The sequence below is a fragment of the Anomalospiza imberbis genome, chromosome 2, assembly GCF_031753505.1.
Source record: "Anomalospiza imberbis isolate Cuckoo-Finch-1a 21T00152 chromosome 2, ASM3175350v1, whole genome shotgun sequence".
Classification (NCBI taxonomy): domain Eukaryota; kingdom Metazoa; phylum Chordata; class Aves; order Passeriformes; family Viduidae; genus Anomalospiza; species Anomalospiza imberbis.
In genome coordinates this window covers 12,283,507-12,307,819 of record NC_089682.1, presented here as the reverse complement: position 1 = coordinate 12,307,819, position 24,313 = coordinate 12,283,507, and the positions used below count along the sequence as shown (strand labels likewise).

The 24,313-nt window shown below is 37.6% G+C and overlaps 1 protein-coding gene and 1 long non-coding RNA gene across 3 annotated transcripts in view; one reads left to right on the top strand and one right to left on the bottom strand.

The window, feature by feature from the left end:
* IL1RAPL1 (interleukin 1 receptor accessory protein like 1) overlaps positions 1-24,313 on the top strand; it is a 680,356-nt gene that overhangs the window by 15,659 nt on the left and 640,384 nt on the right. The window lies entirely within an intron of this gene.
* Positions 861-5,154, bottom strand: LOC137468276 (uncharacterized). Its single transcript, XR_010995838.1, has 2 exons — positions 4,688-5,154; positions 861-3,795 (listed from the first exon to the last, which is right to left on the bottom strand). It is a non-coding gene; the product is annotated as an uncharacterized lncRNA (long non-coding RNA).

Genomic DNA, 24,313 nt, shown 5'->3' with positions numbered 1-24,313 from the left:
TCAAATGATTGAGGAAGGCTATAAAAAGCCACCTCAGGCCTAATTTCGTAGTAGCCAATTCTCACAAATTGTCTGTCTGTAGGAAGAGCACAAAGCTTCAGCAATGCCAGGCCACCTGCAGATTTCACTTAAGAAGAATACAGCCCAGTTTTCATTGGACTATCAAAACAATTAACTTGCTCATAAGCATGATGGTTCTGTAAGTTGATTTTAGCTACAGAAGAATAAAATTTCTGCAAAAATCTCTGTGAGCCTTTTAGAATTCTGTATCATAAATCACACCCCCATTTGTGAAATCTCAGTTTAGAAAATAGAAAACTAAGCTATCACTAATGAGGAGTTAAACATAATTTTATACTACACAATATTCAGCGTATTTAAAATATTTGGGCTCTTAGTTTGAATTTGGACTTCTGACCTCATATTAATAAGGAAGATTTAATTTAAAGGGTTTTTAATTTTTAATTAGTTTGTGCCATTTTACTTCCTTAATAATCAGAAGGTCACATGGTACCAAATGAAACACCCTCTGACAATCTAACTTGAGTATGTCATCACTATTACCTTTCTCAGTCAGAAATAATTAATTGAACAGTGTGTATTGCTCATAGATCATGATGTCTGCTTCTGAAAAATGCACTGACCTATAAATTGTCCTCCAGTAGCCATCCCCAGACTAGACAGGAGTTGCCAGAGGAAATTTGTAGAAAGATGTCTTCTGAATGATGGGTGTTTGCACAGTAAAGCTGAGTAAGAAGGCAGCTATTCAAAGCCTCTTTTTAAAGGTTTCCTGTTAGATCCTTTTTATAAAAATACAGTTTTCTATTTCTAGCATGAATTAACATAAATCACATAGGAGATATATTTAATCTCTTTATTTCTGTCTAGTTATTTCCATGTAAGATGGGACACTGCTGGAACATAATACTAACCACCACATAAAATTATAGTTACATGTTCCTGGAGCCACATTAAGTTTTACCCAATTATAGTAAAATTGTTCAGCAGATAATTCCTGAAACAAGTTATCTTTGTTTTTATTTTGAAAGGTTTATTTTACAGTGATGCATAAACTTTAATTTCCAATGTTTTATCATTTGTTTCTCAGGATATACTCCAGTTTTTAATATATACACCCATTCTTTAGAATAGAGGACAGGGCCTTATTGTTATGCAGTGCCTACTCTCCCTTAAAACAGTTTCCTTTTAGGCTTGTCCTTCTCATCTCTTTTCTGCTTTCAAGGCCAAAATAGTTGCTGGACAGCTCAGATTCAGTGCCCTTTAACTGACATGACTTTTCCTCTGCCTCATGTTTGTTCTCTAATGGTATATGGAAAGAAATCATAGCTTCTCTGATATTTATCACAATAAGCAAGCTAAAATATTCCAATTAGACTTTTGTCCCCCTTATATGCTTTAACAGCTACCTTTGCAATTGTGGTCTGAGTTCTTTAGAACACTGACCAGAAGCCTCTACATTATGCTAGAGGAGGTCTTGCCAGTGCTGTTTGCAGTAGCTCTCCCACACACCTGTCTTCAATGCAGATGCTAAATTTGCAGCTTTTCAGTAATATGTCATTCTGATTTGTCACTTAAGATACTGCACTGACTGCATGCACATTTTCTGACAGCTGTACTTTGCTCTCAATCTGTGGCTGCCCCAGCTTCTGATGCTTTACTACTCTAATTAAAGTGTGTATTTAGTGCTGAGAATGTACCTAGAATCTGAACAGTAGCAAAAAGTATTGCCCTCTCTGCTCTGGCAAGTGTCCTTAAGGGTGGGATTTCTTCTGGCAATGTGGGGAATAGAATTAATTGTTCATAAATTGGCTTAAAAATTCATCCTGGTACCAGAAGGGTAGAATATTTCATTGCTACTTCATAGTGTATGTTATGCAGGATATCATGGTAGCTGCTGGCATATAGGTACATAAAATTGAACAGGTCATTCTTGCTCATGGAATGTGAGTACATTCACTGGATCACCAGAAATAGTGGAATGTGTGAAGCTCAGACCTCATTGAAGATATCCCGTCTTCCCATAACAAGACACTATATTTCTCATTGGTTCCTATAGTTATCATATACTATTTAAAAATCCCCTCCTCTCAGCTCTAAAACCATGCCAGAAAATCTGGCATTTTAATGCAAGTCACAAATGCAGCTAAGAAAAATTTTATTCTTTTTCTTGTTTCAGACCTACAGAAACTTCACATGGTATATGTTTAGAGACACAATACTCAGATACTTCATTATTAAAAAGTCAAGAAAGGGAAGAACAATCCACTTGGCATAGGAGGAGTACTAGCCTCCAAAGAAAAAAAAGGGATTCTAGGAAAGTCAAGTGATAGTAAAGTGTAATATCAGCATAATTTTAAGTAATAAACCCCCAGGATTTGACTAGGTTTAGCTTGGATTAATGAAAATGAGCCTTTGTAGAGCAATTGCGTGTTTAGAGCAATTGTAGAGCAAACCCTTTGTTTAATGTCCTAAATACTTTGTTTGTGGCTCCTCAGACTTATGGCCTCATCATATACCAATTTTTTTGAAAAAACACTTCAACTTACATGCAATTAAGCTTTACTGTGGATGTAAAATTACAGTATAGCCAGTGTGAAATAGGATCATCAATGATGGTGACATCTGTCAGACACAAGAATAAAACTACATTATGAACCCCCAGCCATGATTGTATCATCTCATTTGCATAACCAGTGTTAAAAAATCCAGTTATGTTAGGCACTTAGCATTTCAGAATGGCCTTTAAGCACAGGAGTGAGGCTAGGAGGGGGCACCAGATAATTTTAAATTGTAGGATTAAGATGCCAGAAACCATCTGGATAAGCAGCCATGCCTGCAGTGGTGAATACAGCAGATCCATGGACCACTTCAGTCCCCCCCCCACAAAACATACCTATGCCAGGGAGAATGCTGGCAGGGGAGCAGTGGGAATGGCTGCAGAACCAGCATTTGAGCTTTCTTCCTGGCTTTATTTCCTTTTGTACTGGTGCAGCCAGGGAGTTTAGCTGACTGCAAAAATGTAATATACAGTTTAAAAAGGACTTCAGAGCACCGACCCCACACCACTTACACACCAGAAGTTCCAAGCTAATAACTCCCAACATCGTATAATTAATTAGAATTAAAAAAGCCCTAGAAATTATGATGTGCCACAGAAAGAGAGCAGGAGAAATCAAGGGCATTAAGGGTGTCCTAGTATATATATGGTGCAATGGTGAGAGTACAGACATAAAATCCTTTATTAAAGTAAATTAAGAAGTTTAAAATAAGAAATTACTAAAGCTATAATATAGGAACAAGTCCCATGTTGCATAAAAATGGTATAATTTTTCTTCATTAATGTGTAAGATGGGAAAGGACAGATAGGAAAAAGCAGTCCAGAAACAATATGTTATTGGCTATATCAGACCAAGGAGAGCCAAATGAGACACATCCAGGTAGGGAGCAGCTTCACAGGCTCTTCTGTCTCACCACTGGGCATGTAGTGAAAATTGCTTTTCTTACTAATCTCAGGTATATTTAATCAGCTCGGCAAAGGTGTATTCAGCCTGGCCCAAGATGTAATAATTGCCCAAGGAAGCAGCAGGAGGAGGAAGGATTGCTTTAAGGCAGTTGCAGAAGTCTGGAGGAGCTAGCCAGGGGTGAAACAGTATTTCCAGAACAGCAAGGCTGCTGATTTTTCAGGCTTGTCTTCTCCCCATCACCTTAGGTAAAACTGCTTGGCACTTGCTAGTAGTAATACACCCACATCAAATGAGTCTCCCCAGACACCACCTGAAGAAAAATGACAGGAAAGAAATAGATTCTTGTTAAATTTTATTTTGGTTTGGTTTTACTTTGCACTGCAGAAATTAGTATTGTGCATTTAGTGAAATTAATAAATGTGAGGTTAATGTATTCACAGCATTTACACATAATTTGGAATATTTTCTAGGTAAACAGAACACACATTTCTGTATCACTAGAGGAAACAAACTGCATGTAGAACACAGGAAATTAGTATGTTTCCCTAAGCAGTAATTCTACAGTATTTCTTTTTCAGTTCCTAAAAAAGAGAGGATTTATACTGCTCCATGAAGTAAAGTTTAAACCACTCTTGTATACAAAAAAATTTGAAATGTTATATTTTTGATGAAGTATGATGTTCTTTGTACGTGAGATTCCAAAGATAATTCATGCACTTTTCTCTCAGATAATTTCTCCAAAATTAATAAAAATAAAGAACAGAGCACTCTGAAGAACAACTAAAAAAACCCGACAAAAAACCCCAAACCCCTTTAGTTTTGTTCTGCGTTGGCCCTGGCTTGATGCCTAGCTGTTCTGTCACTGCCCTCCTGAGCCAGACAGGGAAGAGTAAATAAAATGAAAGGCACATGGCTTGGGAGATAAGGACAGGGAGAGATCACTCGCATGTTACTGTCATGGGCAAAACAGACTCGACTCAACAGACTCAATAAATCCAAATTAATTGGATTTATTACTAGGTGAATCAGAGTAGGATGTTGAGGAATAAAACCAAATCCTAGAAAACACCTTCACCTCACCCCTCTCTTCTTCCTGGGCTCAACTTCATTCCTGATTTCTCTGCCTCCTTCCTGCCAGCGGCACAAGGGGACAGGAAGTGGGAGCCATGGTCTCTGTTGGTCCTTCCTCCTCAAACTCTCACCCTGTTCCGCTGTGGGGTCCCTCCCACAAGAGGCAGTCCTCAATAAGCTTCTGCAATGTGAATCCTTCCCATGGGCTGCAGTTCTTCACGAACTACTCCACTGTTGGTCTGTTCCAAGGGGTGCATTCCTTCAGGAAGAGGCTGCTCCAGCCTGGGCTTTTCTCTCCATGGGTCTACAGGTCCTGCCAGGAGCCTGCTCCAGTGTGGGCTTCCCACAGGGTCACAGTCTCCCGGGGCATCCACCTGCTCCATTGGGGTCCCTCTGTGGGCTGCAGGTGGATCTCAGCTCCATCATGGACCTGCATGGGCTGCAGGGGCACAGCTGCCTCAACATGTTCTTCCCCACAGGCTGCAGGGAAATCACTGCTGCAGCACCTAGAACCTCCTCCCCCGTCTTCGCTGACCTTGGTGCCTGCAGGGACATTACTCTCACATATTCTCATTCCTCTCTTTGGCTGTTGCACAGCATATTTTTTCCTTTTCTTACATATATTATCCCAGAGGTGCTGCTGCTGTTACTGATTAGCTTGGTCTTGGCCTGCAGTGGGTCTGTCTGTCTTGTAGCTGGCTGGCTTTGGTTCTGTCAGACAAGGGGGAAGCTTCTGGCAGCTTGTCAGAGAAGACACCCCTGTATCCCCCCCACTACCAAAACCATGCCACTTAAACCCAATACATCTGGGTCAGAGTGAATGTTGCTCTGGGCTGAATGGTAATTAAGCTGAGTGTTGGAGAATGTTCTCAATTACATGAGTTGCAGTGGGCTCTGCCTTAGCACTTTGTTTTGAAGCAGTAGCACAATCTTGAAGGAAATCCCTTGGTTGTTCCCACTTCCCACATGTCAGTTCGGTTTCCAGGGCAGCTTTTGTATGATGTGAAACAGGTGGCCCTGTGGAACACAGCACCGTTGGCAGCTCCCTTCCCCTCTGCAGCAGCAGAGTTCAGATCCCCATCAGGCATGTGTGGGTCAAAGCTCCAGGCTGAACGTCCAACCAGCCTGGAGCTGGCTCCAAGGACAAGATAAAACCTATTTTGAAGTGCAGTCTACTATATAGTGCAGAAATCAGGGCTTACATGCCACATGATCTGATATAATTATTGTTTCACTCTTTTTGCCAGGAATTGAATTAGCAGATAATATGGAAGGGGTTTGGTTTGTTTTTTTTTTTTTTTTTTTTTTTTTTTTTTTTTGGTTTTTGGGTTATTTGCAGTTGTTGCTGTTAAAAAGGAGGGGAAAGCCCAATGATATGAAACCAGAATAAGTGAAGAGAAGATTATTTATGTGGATACTGGTAAATGCATGAAGGGTATCACATTCAGACCAGTAAAATAAAGTGAATTGAGTTGAATGAAGAAGCACCTTTACTTTTACAGAAGAAATTAGCTTCCTAGTAAAAAAAAAGAATATGAGTAAATAAATTTGAACCAGATACTGCCATGTGAGCTAATCTTTTTTAAGTGTTCAGCCCAACATTTTTTTTCTAGAGCTGCCATTGCTCCTGTTAAAACAGGAACGTCAGCTGAGGGCATGGACGTTCCAGCCTCCCCATCCAGCCCTTCTACATTAAAGGAGGTTTCTGCTTCTTCAGATGATCTGTAAATCTGACAACCAAATTTTCTTAAGCAGAATTTGGTTTAGGAATTTGACCCAGTTTTGCAAATAGTTTTTAAAAAAGCAGAAATGAAGCTTTGGCTCAAGAAGAAAAGAAAAGAAACCTCCTGAAAATAGGAAGAGGAGATTTACACATTTCGTAGTAGTATTTTGTCAGGTTTTGTAAGAAATGCATTATATAATTCAGCCCTTTAATCCATAACAAGATTAAAAGTAATTGTTTTCCCATGTTCTGGTTTCCTCTGAGGCTGATTCAGTACATATCCCATTGTTTGTGTAGTATTGCATTATTTAGGAAAATCCTCAGATATTGAACAGCTGTTTGTTGGATTTGACCTGCAACATTGGAGTAATGGCACTACAAAGACAACAGATTTTGGCAGCTATAATATGTTGCTTGCAAAATTGTATCTGCTTGTTTCTTTTTCTGTTTTTCAAGTAGCACCATCTATTAGACCTAAGAAATTTTGAAGATGTGTACACTATTATTATAATGAATTCACATTTCTTGTACTATACATTTCATATCCAAATCTAAATCTGGAATTCTAAATTGTTCTTTAGAATTTAAGAACTAGTTGATAGTTAATGCTGTCTTAATAGCAAATGGTGTCTTAACAGTAAAAATACAGTGAGGGTGTTAAATTTTACATTTTTTTCTGTAAGTGTCTATTACATTACTCTTTTTTTTCAAGTGGCACTTGTCCCTGTTATTTTAATTGCGATAATTGCAAAGTAGAGTCCAGATGGAGTTACTGTAATTTAATGCTAAGAATTTATTGACATAAATTCTGTTCACTGCTTAACTCTAAACTGTTATTTGTCTTAATAAGGTTACTTGCTGGTCTTCCTTTACTGAATGGAGGAGATGTTAGATTAGGAGCTAGAAGATGGTGGCTTGAGGAGACTTCACCATCTGCATAGACAAACAAGGCTTACTTTATTATTGCCTTAGCAGCAGCTATTGAGCCCTGAGTACAGAGCAGCTCCTTGGCACCTCGTTCCCAGTGTGCAGGGCTCCTGTTAAGTGGTCTGCTCAGTTACCCTTCATTTCTCCAGCCTGTTTTCCATTGCTTTCCAGCCATCCTCTAGACTCACTAAACAAATTCCTAAGCAACTACTATAAAACTCTTCCAAAATATAAAAACTATCCAGGAGGTGGATGCTGCTCCATTGGATTTGCTTGCAGTGCAGCAGGAAAGGGGCACACCCAGCCTGGTGCAGGAGCTGGCAGGGGCTTGTGTGAGTAGGCCTGGGTTTAACACTCCATGGCCTCTTCCTGGAAGTGAAATTTGCACGCCCATGGAATAGCTCCAGGAGCTAAAATGTCTGCAGGATTGATTCTCCGTGCATTTCCTTTTGTTTAGTTTCTAAAGAAGATTTTGCATTAGCCAAACTGTGTTTGCATTAGCCAAAAATAAGTAAATTTACCTGTATCATAAACTATTGACCTTTTTTATATTGTCTTGATATATTGCTTAGTACTGTCAGAGCCTTGACACCCCGTATGATGTATTTCCAAAGAGGAATTTTAACCATGACAATTATTTTAATGACTTAAAGAATGCTAATTCATGGTAACCAAAAATAAATATTTTTAAAAAGTAGGAAAAAGTATTTAACACCATGGAAGTCTTGTAGAATAAGAGTGAAAACATATTTGAGTATTACACAAAATCCTCAAAATAGTTCTAATGAATAGGTTTTTTTGGTCTTCTTCACAAATGAAAAACATATAATCTGTGCTCAACTATTTAATAGACATTCAGAGAAATCTGTACTTGATCAATATTCTAAATGAAGGTTGATTAATATTCATGGTGCTTCCCAATGAGCAATCTAGAAAGAGGTGATGAATCAGTTTGCAGTCCTGGAACAAAAGATAACACTGTAGCAGTCTGAACTTAGCCAGCCTGTCTCAGTTCATAAGTTGTAGTTACCTCTTTTTTATTTTTAGCTGTAACTGAGATTGATTGTAACTGTTGAGTAGAACAAGGGATTTTGTTGTTGTTCTTACATGCGAAAGAATGATAAAACAGGTTGCCAAGTGCTCTGGCATTCATGCAATAAAGCACATGCTCAAGTCCTTAAATGCCTTCACTCAAGTCTTCAGTCCTTCTTGCTGGTTTGAGTTAGGCAGATGAAGAACATTTATGCTGGAGATATAAATAAATCATCCTAGCATGTTTCTCTGTAAATTAGTATACTGCATTAAGCTTGTTTTATTTACTTTGCTGCCTTAGGGTGAGCCATTTGACAGAATCACTGTAGCTTCTTTGATTTTGATTAATCAAGGATGGGGAACAGGTGGTTCCCTGTTGCTATCACAAAACAGAGCAAGTGACTTGCAATATCTGATCCTGGAGAACATTATTTCTTTGGGTATTCAGAGTGGAAAAAACTTACAGAAAACTTTCTCAAGTAGTTCTTACTGAAGTTGCATTTTATGTTTAAGGTGGTCTGTTTATGCTCTCAAAAATGATTCAAATATATTCTTTTACAAGTTTTTTTATTATTATTATTTGTATAGCTAATGGGAAATGCAATACATCTCCCTTATTGATAGATATGAAAACTAGTGGACACTTAAGTGTTGCAAAACTCAAAGTTTTTTTAAAATTTTGTTTCCAGACATCAAAAAGGTAAAATTTTCCTGATTTAATCTGCTATGATTTTTTTTCTCTGTGCATTGAAATAGCCCCCATTTTCCTGTTATTAAAAATCTTTGACACCTGCAATTAGTTGCTCTTGCTGGTTTTATCATGTCTATGCTGCAGTGGTTTGCCATACATTTAAGTCTGACAGATATAATGTAGGCATCTATGTTTGCTCTTGCTTTTTCAATGTAGATCTCTCTCTTTCCAGAGATAGCGAGTCAGTGAAACAAGGTAATGGAAAGCAAAACAGGAGGTGAAGAAGTGAGGACCGTGCTGTGTGTGCCTCCTTCACTCCACCTGACAGTGTGAGAGAGGAAGGGCTAAGGGCAAACAGTGCTGTGATCTGAGCTGGAAGAAGACCAGGCTCACTCCTCCTCCCACCCAGGCAGGAGCATCCCCAGGAATCCCCGGAGCTAGCTTGTAGCATGACAGATGATGTCGGAAAAGACAGTTTTAATTAAAACAAAAGAAAGTGTCTGTCAGATGCATCTATTTATAGATTAGGTAAATATGTTCATCTTTTCAGTGACATCGTTGAAAAACAGTGAGGATCATTACTATTAACATATGAATATCAGCTTGGCTTTCATGTGTTGGCTTGGAGCCAGTTCTGTGAGTTTTTAATGATGCTGCCAAGTTTACAAGGTTCTCTCATGTAACTGAGGTTATTCATGTGGATAAGTGGTTATAGGGCCAAGGCCTGGTATCCTTGTAAACACCCAAGGCCTTCAAAAGAGGTTTAATGGCAGAACTCACAGACAGTGCCTCCAGCCTGACTGCTTTAACAGTTATTGGTGTAGCTGATAGTATTTGATAATTAATGGCACTTAGTAAGTGTGAGATTCCCTTATTTTCATGCAGAAAAAATATAATATTCAGTTTTTGTATTCAGTGAGTTTCTTTTTACCATTCATCAATGGTAAAACAAAAATATAAAGACAAGAAACAAAAAAGATAGCTGTTCCTTTCTCCCAGTAATTTAACTGGATTGCAAGCATTAGTGCAACAGTATGGCAGAGAGTTTGTTTGTTTGTTTGTTTTTATTGTAGGCTAGGTTCACAAAACAGCTTAATTGAAATTCAGTGCAGGTTAGGTTTCTTTTCTGTGGGCCTAAGTTGGTAATGCTCAGACTGAAAGGTATCTGAGGATGAGGACAAACTGTTTGTAGAGAGCCTGTCATGACAGTGTACCTTATGCACTAACAGTGCAAACAGTAATATTTGAAGAAAGAGGATGTTTTCATGTATGTTTTTTTACTAATATTTTATTATTGGTACTTTGGAAAATAGGAAAATATATTTTTAAGAAATCAAACATTTAATTGAGATGCTCTAGCACTCAAATATGCTCATTAAAAATTCAGACAAGAAGATGGAAGGGGTCTTCAAAATTTTCTCCATATTACTTTTATTCTACGGCATATGTTTATAGTTTTTTAAATGAAAATTTATAGCAAAAAATAAAGCAGAACAGGTCAAGATATCTATGCTGCAATAGGGAAATTCTAGTAACATGCACTAAAATATTAATGAACCATGATGCTTCATTGGTTCCAAATTTATTTTAAGCTGCTTAGTAGTTTTTGCTGTCCAGGAATATGCATATTTATCCTACCTTATCTACGAGTTCATGTAAAATTTGATCAATATTTAGTGACTGATTTAAAATATGTACAGAGTTTCATGAACAAGGGGCTTCAGCTTTAAAAGGCATGCAATCATTTAACTTCTACAAGGTTCCATGCAGACAATTTTGAAGTAAGCTATCTCATAATATTTTCCTTGATGTTTATTGATGTTTAGATAAACCTCTTTATTATTCCCATACTTGGATATTAATGCTTAAGTTTTCAAAGCATCCAGTGTGAAATTTACAAAGTTTATGAAAGGCAGGTCCTTCATGAGTATCAGGTCTCCTCTGTGATATGGTGACACTTGGAGAATGAGGAGAAGGCTATGGATGTTGCCTAAGTAGACTTCAGTAAAGTATTCAAAAGTGTGTCCCACAGCATTCTCCTGGAGAAACTGGCTGTTCATGGCTTGGTTGTGTTCACTGTTCAGTAAGAAAATAGTTGGATTGCAGATCCCAGAGATTGGTGGGGAGTGGAATTACATCCAGCTGGGGTCAGATCCCCAGGGCTCAGCACTGGGGCCACTCCTGTTTGACATTTTTATCAATGATCAGGACAGGGGATCGGGACCACCCTCAGTCAGTTTGCAGATAACCCCACACTGGGCAGGAGTGTCTATCTGCTGGAGGGCAGGTAGGCTCTAAAGAGGGATCTGCACAGGCTGTATTGATGGGCCAAGGCCAGTTGTGTGAGGTTCACCACTTGGACCTGCACTTGGATCACAAACCCATTAAATATTCCAGGCTTAGGCGAGAGTGGCTGAAAAGCTGCCCAGTGGAAAATGACCTGGGAAGGCTGGTCAACAGCTGACTGATTATGAGCTGGAAGGCTGCCCAGAGAGCCAAGATGGCCAGTGGCATCCTGGCCTGAAACAGTCTGGCCAGCAGCACCAGGGCAGGGGCCATCTCTTTGTACTCAGCACTCTTGAGGCTGCACATCAAAGCCTGTGTTCAGTTTTGGCCCTTTTCTACAAGGAAGACAGGGAAGTGCTGAAGTGGCTCCAGGCAAGGGCAGCAGAGCTGGGGAAGGGTCTGGAGCACAGGTCTGATGAGAAGCAGCTGAAGGACTTGGAGAGGTTTAGCCAGGAGAAAAGGAGGCTCAGGGGGGACCTTATCACTCTGTACAACTATCTGAAAGGAGGATATAGTGAGATAGGGGTTGTCTTTTCTCCCACATAACAAGGGACAGGACAAGAGGAAATGGCCTCAAACTGCACCAGGGAATTTTAGATTGGGTTATAGAAAATACTTTTTCTCTGAAAGGGTTGTCAAGCATTGGAAGAGGTGTCCAGGGAAGTGGTTGAGACACTTCAAGAGTGTGTTCAAGAGGTATCTGGTTGTGACACTCAGGGACATGATTTAGTGATGGATTTGGCAGTACTGAGTTAACAATTAGGCTTGATAGATCTTAAGTCTTTTCCAACCTAAATGATTCTGTGAAATATTACAGGCTAGAGTTTGTTTTACTGTAAAGGAATCATATATACCAAGCCAAAGTATCATGAAATTGATGATGCAAAGGTTTGGAAAGAGGGAGATATGTCTCCTGTTAGTGACCTAGGCCCTAGAGTGGCACTTCAACTGGAACATATGGCATGTAGTTTATCAGAATTTAGATATCTTCTGCTGTTCTTTTACCATGATGTACATTTTTGAATAGGCTCTTGGGTCAAAGAGGGTTTCCCACATCTTTCTAGAAAGTGTCAGAAAATAAAGCTGGCACTCCTAGGTACTGCTTGATATTATCTTTATAGAAATGGTATACATAATAGCAAGGATTTGTTGCCCACAAGTAGCAAGATAAGACTTTCCTCCAGGTTTCAGGAACTTTAGAAAGAAAAGTGAATTCTCAAAGTGCTAGAGTTACACAGATCACATCAAACTCAAAATAACACAAAACACTGAGATATTTTTGCCCATGCTGAGAGATGCTTTGGTAAGGTGGGAATTAACCTCTCCCAAATGCAAACATTTGTAGACTGAATTTTTTAGAAGGTAATGTAAATTTTATTATTTGCTTACAGCTTGTGCATATAGGGGTTGATTTTTGATGTTTGTTTCCATCTCTCACCACTTTTTTAATCAGCTTGCTGCTTATTTTGGGCTTTCTAATTATTTCCTTTATGAAAAATATGTACTTTTCCATGTCAGAACATGACAATTGCAAATATTGAACTATCTTCTACCAGATAAAACTTATATTTTAGCATATGTTAATATTTTCCTGTCTGCCATACTCTATGGCTCATTTTGGTTTCAACATGTTAAATTGCCCTGCTGGATGTTTTACACAGGGCAAATATGATTTTTAATGTGGGGACATCAGGCTTTCAGTACAATTTCTACAGTTTGCTTTAAGGTCTAAGGCCTTATAGAAGTATCAGACCTGACTGTTTGTGGGTGTGGAAAAGCCAGTGGACCAGACACTCCTGTAAAGAACAGCAGCTCTCCAAGGACAGGGTCCCCAGAGTTTAGTAAACATCTTAAGAGTATCCTCACAGCTGTCATTCTCACAACCATTAGGGCTTGAACTTATAAACATAAAAAAATTTATTACAACTGTAGGTAAAAACTCCACTTTGAGAGCTGGCAAGGAGAACATTTTTTGCCCTATATTGATCAAAGAGCTTTTATCAGAAAGGCTTATTTTCATGTAGTCATCTAAAAGAGTTGTGGCTAGGATCCAAAAAAGTTTGTGCTTAGCTTTCTTTGCATTCTGAATCAACATTGGCAAATATGTGAGGGTAAATTTGGGTATAGATAGATAACTAAAATTATATAAAAATATAAATTATATAAAAATCAATATATACACATAGTGTTTGCAGAGACAACATTTGGGAGACAGGTAAAATCCTTACAAACTCCACTTTAGCGAAGAATTGTAGAGTGGTTTGTGCTGTAAGAGAACTTCTGGGGTTGTCTAGGCCAACATCATAGGCAGGGACATCTTTTGCCTGACTAGGTTGCTCAAAGCCAACCTCACTTCAAGTCACAGAGCATCCACAATTTCTCTGGGAAAACTGTCAATGTCTCACTACTCTCACTGTAAAAAAAACCAAAAACCATCCTTGCAATCTAAATGTACTCACTTTTAGTTTAAATTTTTTGCCCTTTGTATCTTTTGTTCCAAGAAACACAGAATGGTTGGGAATGGAATGGAGTTCTGGAGGTCATCTAGTCCAAGTTCTTGCTAAAGCAGATTCTACTTCCTTAAACAGTACAGAAAAATGAATCTTCTGCAACAGGCCTGACCTTTGTGTTATGTGTGTCACCTCTGATAAGTTTTCTGAAATAATTTTGGCTACTTATCACTTCTGCTGGCACTAAAGGTTCAATACAATTCAGGCAAAGCCACATGGTTCCATTCTAAGCCCCTCAAATTAACTTCAGGATAAGGTACTGTTACTGCAAAAGATAGTGAGTAAGGGAAGGAAAAATATAGATTAAAGAGATGAGGAGGAGAGGAACAGACTGACTTGAATATTCAGGAATGTGTCTGCATAGCTGGCAATTCAAAAAGTGTTATTTCTAGTTTAAATCCAAGAGGTTTTGACCTGAAAATAATTGGTAAGAAAATTATAATCATATCACAATATTTAAATAACTTCTCAGACTAGAGATATCTTTTACGTTGTGAATACGAGCAGCTAATATCTAGTTATACAAAATTAGAAAAAAAGGTAAACTACATCTCAGCTGATGGGGATGTTCATCTATTCCCATGGCTACACCTTTCCATACAGAGTTCCAAGGTTTGGGTTAAAGGTGACTCATCTGACTTATGCCCTTCATTATTTTACTTTTGCAATCATTAGTTGACTTATCTTTAAAACATTTAAAGCTCACCTTCTCTGTTTTCTCTCAATAGGAATAGTGGTGATGATATCCGTTATTCCCACTTCCAAAGTTTTTTAGAACCTGAGTTTTAGAGAAATTTGCTAGCCAGGGTTCCAGTATTTTCTCATAACATTTACCTTTTATTAAATAAAATACATATTTTGAGTAGAAAAATTGTCATTGCATCCCCAGGTACTTCCCGCAGTGATTTCCACTGACTGGAGTACATGAGCTTGTGAAAACAGAGATGATCGACTGCACTGAGTCAACAACACACTCATTATACTACCAGATGCTTTTATTTTCACATAGCAAGAGGAGCGTTATGGACCACTGTTTTCTTTTTCTCCCAGAAGGATTTTTCAGTGTACTTACAATTCCAGAAATGAATGCTCTATTGCATATTTAAAGAAATTCCTGTCAAGACCTTCAGAAATACTGGCTGTGCTGCACAGACACATTCTTTATGAAGGTACCAAACTCTCAGCATTTGTTTTAAGAGGTGATTCTGGGGAAGACCACCACCAACAACAATAACAAACAACAACACCCCCTCCACACCTTGTTCTCTCATGACAATAATATATTACCTGATGACTGCTTTTTGTAATCCATCGTCTCTCATGTCTCTCTGTATGAACACAAATAACACTCCCTGAACATCATACCCGAGAGGTTATTTCTGTGCTTTCTCTGTGTTTACAAACAAAATATATTGTTTTCCCTCACACATATGTTATTATCTTTCTCTAAGTACTTGTTACAAATTGACTGTAGTTTATCAAGTGCCTGTAATGGATGTTGCGTATTTGGAGAGTTGGATTTCTAAAGGTCATGCTTAGTATATCTTTGGGAAGCCTATTGCAAAAGTTTGTCAAAGCCTTTCAGACCTGCTGATGGGTGTGGGAATATCACCAGATTACTAATGCATTCTGCTTTTGCTGGTCTAGTCAGCAAATGAGAAATGTAAGAAACCTCTGGTACTTTGTACTTCAGGTTGAAACTAAAGCAAGAAGCACAGAATGAACATGTTCTAAAAAAAAAGGCTGTGTCCTGCTGAATGCTAAGAAGCAAACACATGGATTGAAAAGTTATTGTTCGAATAAAGATATACTATTTTCTTTTTTTATTCTATTCAATCAAAAATTTTTGTGGTGTCACAAATAAACTTTTAAATGTTTACTCATTATTCTTACTCTCCTAGATTAAATTCAGCTTTAGCACAAGAAATACCATCGCATTAAACTAAGGAAGACAGGGAGAAATATAGATTTCCACATCTGTTAGAGAATTTATAGAAATCATTAGAGCTGTAATAACATATAATTATATAGTTCTGACTGCAGTCAGAATCAAGACAAGTAAATGCTGGTATGCTAATAGCATTTCCAAAAAAAAAAAAAAAAAGAAAAAAGAATCCTAGTCTTTTATTTCTTCATGCTCATCAAACAGGTCAGACAGTCATGGATGGATGCAACAACAGATGAACGTGTGAAAGGTCCCTTTTTGCAGAGTAGCCAAACAACTTGTCTGTGTCACTGTTCAGTTGGAAGGAAGAGAGTGTGAATGTTTCTAGTATTTGCTAGAAATGGAACCAAATTCAAAATATGAGCATGAAAAGTACTTTTTATAATGTTTAACCAGAAATAAGGAAGTATCACTGCCTTCTTTACCTGTAGAAGGGTCTCAGATTGATGTACTACCAAACCAAAGGCATTTTGGTTTTACACATTGCTGCATTGCTTGGAGTGCTTCAGAGTGGACTCTGAGATTGACTGCTTGTGATAGAGGATACACTATTTACAGTTATGTTCTTTCTGCTTGGATCTGAACTTAATATTGGAGATAAACACATGAAGTAGTGTGAGAACTAGCAGCAGTAAGAGCAGAGCAGTGACTGCATAGCACCACACAGAAGGCAAGTATATTTTAATTTCTTTTTCATGCATCATTTAGTGCTCAAGACATTAATTTTGCATATCTCTTAAGTAATCAAGGTGTACAGATAGAAGGGAATTAAGATATAAATAAAAGGAGGCAACGAAAGAAAGAATGAAAAGCAAGCATGAAGGAAAACTTCATTAAGTGAAGTACCAATTGGAACATTGTCAGTCTCTTGCACTCATGTCATGTATCCTTGAGTTTCAGACATAATTTGTGTATCTTGTAATGAGAGGGGAGCAGAAGACAACAGCAGGCAATTACATTCAATCCTTGGGAATTCCAGCTTCTGCCAGTTAACTGGTGTGTGATAAGATTTCTAAGACTGAAAAGCTGACTGGAGGAAGGATCACAGTCAGGTCTGCAGCAGCTTTCCATGGCCCTGGGACTACCGTGCCCTTTCATTGCCTAGGGAATGACCAAAGCAATATTGCCTTTATTCCTTACAGTAGTCTTGCCAAATAACTCATCTTAAATCCCCATTGTAATTTTAAGGTACTGTTTAATACAGAAATATAATATTCTAGTATGACATCATTGGTACTGGTTGTTGTCATCAAACACAAATCTCTTCTGGACTGAGCACATCAGACCAGAGAACAGATAAATGTAATAGGGACATCATCTCTCTGATCACTGCAATATGTTTAATAGTCCTTTGTTTTGTGTTATGTTTCAGAAAGGATTTTTGAAGGCAAATTCATTTTCCAACTCCATCAAAGTATTTTATAAATTTTCTCATCTGTACTTCAGTTTTGTCAACTGACTTCTAATAAATATTTCTGATTTCTTTGTCATTCATTTTAGAATAAATACACTAAAACCCATGTATATAACTACCATATTAAACCTCTTGTTAGAACATGCCATATTTCTAAGATTTTTCAAAACATTAACCTAGTGGTGAGAAATTGAAAATAACACGATACTTTGGAAGAAACAAATGATCTTGAAGCTTATGTTCCTGCCACGGAAACCTGGTGTCAAAATTCACAAGACAGACACTTCACCTCAGCTGTAGAGAAAGCAAATTTGATGGTAAGAAATGACAGAAGCACAGAGTGCTGTTTGGAAGAGACTGGTGGATATCAACTGCTGGACCTTTGCTCCAGCAGGGTGAGTTGGAGCCATGTCCAGATGGCTTTTTAGTACCTGCAAGTATGAAGATGCCACAGCCTCCCTGGGCAGCCTGTGCCAGAGCTTAGTCACTCTTGGAGTGAAAGGGTTTGGGAGAACCTCCTGTTTCAGTTTGCTCCTGTTGCAGGTCCCTTAGGGAGAACATGACTCAACCTGACACCAACATTCAGAAGATGTATATGATGAGTTTCTTCATGCTGTGCTTCACGCATTCATACAGAACTAACACTTCACGTCCATTTGCATAGATAAAGGAGCAGGTACTGTGAAGCTGAACTTGATCACTTATATCCTGAATGGTTTCCTGCATTGCAGGGTATTCTGAGTGATAATTCCTTAGTGGTACCTCTTGAATTTAATCTCCACTGGATAAAACACTGAAGTATTGCTTGTAACAAAGCCTAAAATTCTGGGCTTATGGATGTGTACCATGGTTAAAAATATTATCCATCCTACCCAGTATGTCATATATGGTATATTTTAAACAATATGAGAATATTGTAAGGAGAAGTGGTCAATAAACACCACAGTTTGGTGATTAAACCAACCATCTAGCTGGACAAGGATGTAAATTCAGTCTGTTCACCAGCTTAAGCAGAGATGGGATCAAAGCCTGGTTCTTGCCAATTTTTAACTGCAGCTTGCATTATTCAGCTTTAAAATCTTACCTCAGTTGTGGTCCCTAAATCCAAGAGCAGACTAAGAGTAGCATCTTCCTCTTACCTTATCCTGCATGAAAGGCTTAAGATTCAGATCTTCTTGCATTCATGAGGAACCTGTTCATTTAAATCAGACGTGCAGACACTGATAGGCCAGAGGTTGTCAAGTGGGAAACTCTATAAAACTTGGTTTGCAGTGACAGAATATCTTTGTTGGCTGGGCTTTTTTATCCTATTTTGTTGTGCCTTTTGGTATGGCACCATCTACCTTCTCTCCAAATATACAGTGCTAAAAGCCTTTCCAGCTCTTAACACCTTCCAGGTCTTACCAGCCAGTCTCCAGATACCAGCTCAAACCTCCTGAACAAAGCATTTGCCAACAATACAGCATGTACCTTGCTCAGTCCCCCTTAGATGTAGAGTTTGATAAGACCAGAACAATGTTCATTAGCTGATCACATACATGTGTACAGAGTCTCTTACAGGGTCTTGTTTCTATTTTATGTTACTCTTGTGGCCTTTTGTCAGAGTTGACACAGTTATTGGTGATATGTTGGTGTAGTTATGTAGAAATATGTACTGGATCTAGCAATTAATGGAAACACATTCCTTTTATCTACAAATCACCTACAGTATTGCAATGTCAAATTTCAAAGACACCTATATTTAAATTTATATTTATGAGATATAAGTCTTTTGAGGTTAAACAACTTACATTGTTATTACAAGAAATATTTATTAATAGGCTAACTTTTGGAAAAGGTTAAAAAAAGTCTTGTGACCCTCATGGTGACTAATAGGTTGCCAATCAGAGCCCTTCCCTTTCCCTCCTTACACCACTCCTACCAGTATAAAACCTGTTGGAAGCCAGCTAAAAAAGGCAATGGGTATGGGATTCAACTCCAGACTTAGATTAGGTACTTCATGCAAAACTCTTCTCCAGTGAATGTCCCAGTAGAAATGCTGTTAGACCATTACTGAATCTAGAAATTATGTGGAGCATTGTCCTCTCTGGTCTTCCATACTTACTCACTCTTACAACTTACTTTGGGAACACTGTCTACTCTTTCCTTGACACTATTTAACATTTGGAAGAGAACATTTTCCTAATGACAAAAATGAAAATTGTCTTACCATCTATTCAGGAGATGCAACTTCCATAGAAAATGATGGTATCTTTTTTTCTGTATAGACATTGCCCAATGCAGCCTCTACTGAAGTAAAGGAGCTATGCAATCATGAGAAATAGAAGTACAAGGTGAAACAAAAAAGTAGAACTAGTCTTTGTTATTCCTCAGCTATGAAGCCTACTCTGTGGTCTTCTCGTTAATGCCAAGGCTGCAAACTAGAGAAAAGCTGAGTAACAAAAAAGCTGTTTAATTTGTTTTGACTGAAAACAGTTCTTTAAATTATTTAATTTCATCCAAGCTGTTGAAGCACTAGTGGAAACAAAACATGCTAAGAAAAGCTTCATAATGTTTCAGTTCAGATTAGACAGTAAGGAAGCATTTTCTTCTTCCTTTAAATATGGATATATCAGAGATGGAACACGGGGTGGAAACAAAGATCCTGCATTACAAATTTGTTGGGATTAATCATGCATTTCTATGGAAAAGTTTTAATATAGTTAAATGTGAACCAGTTTCATGCAATTTTGTAGCCATGTGGTTTATGTTAGATAATAAATAAATGATTGTAATTATTGGAGGACTGAACATTTCAGCACATCTACCTGGATGCTAACAGACTGAAATATAAAAATACTCCCCCAGTTTTTTAGGTCAAGGTGTATTCAATCAACTCAGCAACAGCCCTGGATATTTTTTATAACTGTAAAATCCTGAGAAGTGATCAGTAATCTCTAGGTTGGGAGCATTATCTAACATCTTACAAGCATATAATGCTCTTTGTACTTTCAATTGGCTTTGATAAGCACTATTTATGTAGTGACAAAAATAAATAGTGGCACTATTTATGTAGTGGCTTCTGATGATCTTGCTGTTGTCTTTACTGCTAAGGAGCCATAATGTAATAATTTCTGTTGAAACTATGAGGGTTCTTTTAAGAATTTAAAGTGAAGAATATTCCAAGCCACTATTTAAAAAATGCCCCTGCCTAATTTTGAAAACCTGGAAAACAAATACATATTCTAAATGGGAGTTTTGTAAGGTAGTTTTGAAGTTACTGTAGAAATGCTATGGTTTTGAAAGGCTTTCTTTAGCTTCAAATAACTAAGGGTACATATGTTTAGCACATAATATATCTACGTCCTGAAGTAGTGTTTTTTTTTTTTTTTTAATAAGTCATGAAAGAGAAACTGATTGAAAACCAAGATCACATGCCCAATATTTAAATTTGAGTACTACAGAAATTTCATTAGGATAAAAAAAATCTTCTTTCTTTTTCTGTTGATATTATCGTACTGGATTGATAAGTCTAGCAAAGAAAAGATTGTACTTTCCAGTGCTTAAAGGATGGGTCAGGTTCTTGGGGCTTAGAGGAATAAGGACAGAAAGATTCAGTAGGTGGCACTCTTTCCTTTGAATATTTTCAGCACCAAAATCTTTTAAGTTGATTTTTAAAGCTGGTGCCTTTTAAAACGACCTTACAATAAAGAGGTGCCCTCAAGTGGTTATTCTAGATTGGATGGGAAGCTTTAGACAAACCATGCTTGCCCTAACCAATTATTGTATCAGAAAACTATACTCTGTTGACTTCCATTTTCTCCGTTGTGTCAGTTGGTTATCATTCCTTTTCCAAAATCTGTAGAATCATTGTTCTGCTTGAAACAGTGGCATTATCTCTCAACAGCTATTGCAAGGAATTTAAGAAAATGCAGATCCTTGTAACACTATAGTTATGATGCCATGTATTGGTTGTTTTTTAGGATCACTGAAGAATGAGTGGATTACGAAAGCTCAGTATTTTTTTTTTGTCTGGATTAGGACTTCAACAACCTAGATTCACCCTTTCTTAGGAAAAAAAAATCACATTTTCTTAGGCATATAGGGTGTTTTCCTCAAAGTAATCAAAATGATCTGACATTTTAAAAGCTGACAAACACTTCTCAAAACTAACAAAAATTTAGGCCTTTTTCACAGACCGGAACACTTGGTAGACAGTTGTGTTCTTATTTAACTAGACAAGCTGTAAAAGATAGTATGAGTATAAACAGAAGATGCTTGGGACTGGTCAAATCAATGACACAAAACTTTAGTGCTGATGCATGTGTTCTCAGAAATGAATGCACATTTACACACATACAGCTTTGAAATACTGCCCATTACATTTTGTTTTCTCTTGTCTGTTCATCTCAATTATTTTACTTGTCATGTATTTACTGGTGCTATGAGAAGCAAGAAATATACAGCCTTCCTGCACTGATGCACACTTGGATAAGGTGTGACCTAGTGGAGTGCTTTGGAGGAGCCAGAAAGACATCCCAAGATACATGAAATGTCAGTACAAACCATAATCAAGCATGGCTCTTGTGTATCTCCCAATCTAGCTCTTCAGGTAGTTGGTAGCCTTCAAAGACTAAATGTGGCTGTTGGGCTTGTTCATCCATGACATATCTTTTGCAGGTTTGCCATTTCATTCCCTTTTGATGTTCTTGTGGTTTAACCGAATTACAACTCCAATACTAATAGTGCTGAAGTGAAAATGAGATTTATTATACAGACACTTCTCTTTTACTCCTCTAGGCATTGACATAATTTCTCTACTGAAGAGCACTTTTTCTTTAAAATTCATATTTGCAAGATGTCTTCTCATTACTATGATTTGCAGTCTTATAGTTTCATTTCAAGGACAAATGCACACTTTTTTTGGGCTAATTTTCTGGAGACAATGTGCTTCAAAGTGAGATTTATTCCTTCTCTTATACAATTAGTCTTAACTAAGTTTCCATTTTAAGACCTATTTTCTTCCCTTGATATGAATGTTTAAGAGAAGTGAAGGATTAATGAATTTAATAAATGTAGGTGCTGTGCTGGTCTGTTTTTACTCCTAGTAGTTGTTTTGCTAGTAGAAAATACCCACTATGTTCTGTGAGGTACTGAAGGAACATAGTTGCTTTCATGCTGTAAGAGTTCAGTTCAATGTACTTATAGTGCCTTTCTTCTCTGTACAAAGTGATTTGATACCAGCTTGGCACTGTCTGGGAAATAGAAAAAGTCAAGAATACAACAGGCCATTTTCTAAGGTCTACTTCATACGATGCTGTGGAGCTTTCTCTGATGGATGATTACGTTTTGGATAGAGGCTGGGGTGCTGACCTTGGCCTACAGAGCCTGATATGATTTAGGGCCTGGATTGGTGGTGCAATCACAGCTGAAATTATTTCCCCTTCTTAAGAAAGGGTAAGTTGGTGTCAAGATATCTTTATTGTTAATCATTATTATTTGAGGGTAAGGAAGAAGACTTAAATCAGGCAAGTTGTTATGTTGATTATCACTCATCTGTTACGAGTTTTGAAATACAACAGAGATTGGCAAAAACATAGCACATTTAAAAATTGACGTTACTTCTGTGCTGTGTGTGATACTGTCCAGTCACTGAATGTTCACACAGATGATTTGCTTAGGTAGGAATAAGTGTTGAATTCAAAATGGTCCAGTAAGAAATAAGAATCCATATAAAGTTTTGCACCACAGGACACTTTGCTTTCTGTTCTCATAAATACTCCTTTTGATGGCATTCTCAACCTTCAAATCCATAAGCAGAAAAACATGAGATATTACATAAGGCTAAGCAGGTTACAAGTATTAGTAGTCTAGAATTATAACAGATAGTATCACACTTTCCAAGTTAAAATACATTCCTAAGGGATGTTTAGATTCCAATTTTCAATGCATTAAAAATATGATGGCATTTCCTTTACCCCGCAATTACTTAATATATGATAAAAATATTTCTTTTACCCAGGAGTTTGATAAATAGAACTTAACGAAAAGCAAGCATCAGAACACTGCCTGTGTTTGCTCTTAAAGGAGATTTCAATACATTGCCTTCAAAACATTGGTCTTTGAGTTTGTCATGAGGAATAGCTGGTTTATTATTAAATCCTTCTTTTTGCCACAATGAAAAGAAAGCTATACCTACCTCAGTCTTTCTGTAGATCTTTCAAAGGTTTAAAATTGTAGATTCATTGGGAATGAAGTAGAGTGTGAAACATGTCACACTTCTTAAGACTGCCCCCAGTGAGACAGAGAAGCTAGTTATAGTCAAGTCTGCTTTCCTTGCATTCACTGTGCATTCTTTTAACACTCAATATTTTACAATCTACCTGCACAGCACTACACGTGCCAAGAATGTTGAATCATTATCTTATGTTAGATTTGACAGAAACTTAACATTAACTTCTGCTATTACCCCTGCCTGATGCCTAAAATGAGCACCTGCTTGAATCTGTTTGATCTGAACAGGTATTCAAGGGCGCATCTATTTGAACTTAGAGAAAATAGAGAAATTATTATGAAATGAAGACGTGCGTGTGTCAAATATCTGGCATATCATGCCACCAGCTGGAAAAAAAAAAGCCTTGGTCTGTGTCTGAGGTATTTTGCTTCACATCAGTCAAACAGATACCAAAGAAAGTGACCTTTCATTTGGAATCAGCAGAGTTCTGTGTCATCACTAAGATTTCCAGGCTCACTGAGGAGCTGATCAGCAGTGCAGCCAAGTCACTGAGAAGCCCTCTTGAATAGTTGGCACCAGACCAGAAGAGACACAGAGTTTGGGGAGTTTTGAGTTATTGGGGTTTTTTTAACTAGAAAAACAAAACAACAAAAAGGCCAAATCTGAAAATCAGAATCCAGACTACTGCTTAAACTGCACTAATCCATATTTTGTTCATGCTTCAAGTTATCCAGAGATAACAAATGTACATAAGAGCTAAGATTTACCTTTCTGCAGCTACTTATTTCAGGAACTAAATATTGTTTAAAACTTAAGAATATAACTTACTTTAAATTCAGAATTTTCAATATTCCTGCATGAAAGAGTGAATTTTTCTGGTTTATATGAATTGAGATATTGTTCAAGAAGTGCCAAACTATTCCAGATGGGATACTTGATAGGAAAGGGCACTTAGTATTATTTTTAATTAATCCTTATAATATCTGAGTATCCTAAGTCAGTTGGTTTTGAAGTT